Genomic DNA, 1,544 nt, shown 5'->3' on the forward strand with positions numbered 1-1,544 from the left:
ACGCATACATATATGTGTGTGTATATACACATATATACATATGTGTGTATACACACACGTATACGTATACGTGTGTATATACACATGTATACATATATGTGTATATACACACGTATACGTATATATGTGTATATACACATGTATACATATATATGTATATATATACACATGTATACATATATATGTATATATATACACATGTATACATATATATGTATATATATACACATGTATACATATATATGTATATATATACACACACATATATGTATGTATATTTTACAGGCTTAATTAACTTTCTTTTTCTTGTATAAAAACCCTATGTTGTAGCCACAGCTGGAGCCTGGGTCCTCTGCACGGAGACTCTGGTGTGGGTCTTGGCGAGGTGGTCAGTGAATTCTTGATAGGGACACTTGGTGAATACAGCCATCTTCCAGAGGTCAGGGGTCAGGTAGCTGTAGGTCTTAGAGATGGCATCAAAGGTGGCCTTGGCGAAGTTGCTCAGAGTGGCAGTGCAGCCCCTGGCTGAGGTGTAGCAGTCATCGATACCAGCCATCATGAGCAACTTCTTGGGCACAGGCGCCGAGACGATACCAGTGCCTCTGGGCACGCGGATGAGGCGCACGAGCACGGAGCCACAGCAGCCTGTCACCTTGCAACGGATGGTGTAGGGCTTGCCGATCTTGTTCCCCTAGTAACCTCTGCGCACGGGGACAATGGAGAGCTAGGCCAGGATGATGGCCCTGTGGATGGCAGTGGCCACCTCCTTGGAGCACTTAACACCCAGACCGACGTGACCGTTGTAGTCCTTGATGGCCACAAACGCCTTGAACCTGGTTCGCTGGCCGGCTCCGGTCTGCTTCTGCACCGGCATAATCTTCAAAACCTAGGCCTCGAGAGCGGCCCCCCAGGAAAAAATCAATGATCTCAGATTCCGTGATGGGCAGGGAGAAGAGACAGATCTCCTCCAGGGAAGTGATCTTCATGTCCTTGACCAGGCAGCCCAGCTTGCTGACGGGCATCCACTCCTTATCCTTGGCCTTGCCTCCGCGAGCTCCGTGGCTTCGGCCCCAGCCTGGTCCACGGCAGTGACCCCGGCCTCGGATGCCACTGCCGAAACCTCCACGGAAGCCACCGTGGTTCCCCATCCCAGGGCCCCGGGGGCCTCCAGGACTCCCCCCCACTAAACCCACCGCCGGCTGCGCCGGCGTCATCCGCCATTTGGTGTTTTCTCGGAGAAGAAGCTACATGTGGAATATATTAACGCAACAAATTGTGCGTACTTGCTAGACATTAGGCATGATAGTAAGTGCTAGGGTTACAAAGTATTGCTTTTTGGGGAACCCATGGTGGTTGGGGAGAAACCAGAAGATCAGTCATCACAGTGCGGCAAGATCAGACTTGTGGTTTGTTCAGGTTCTGGGAGCCGTCACTGCAGTGAGAATGGGTGAGTTGGGGCAGGCTGTGGTGTCTGGGAAATTTTAAAATAGAAGTGATACTTGAGCAAGAAGTTGAAGGATGAATATGGATTTATAGAATAAGCA

The 1,544-nt window shown here is 49.2% G+C and overlaps 1 pseudogene; it reads right to left on the reverse strand.

Annotated features, from left to right (window-relative positions):
• Nucleotides 1–319: 319 nt before the first annotated feature.
• Nucleotides 320–1,221, reverse strand: LOC115931606 (small ribosomal subunit protein uS5-like; annotated as a pseudogene).
• Between the last annotated feature and the right edge of the window lie 323 nt (nt 1,222–1,544).

This window comes from Gorilla gorilla, chromosome 1, assembly GCF_029281585.2.
Source record: "Gorilla gorilla gorilla isolate KB3781 chromosome 1, NHGRI_mGorGor1-v2.1_pri, whole genome shotgun sequence".
NCBI classification, from domain to species: Eukaryota; Metazoa; Chordata; class Mammalia; order Primates; family Hominidae; genus Gorilla; species Gorilla gorilla.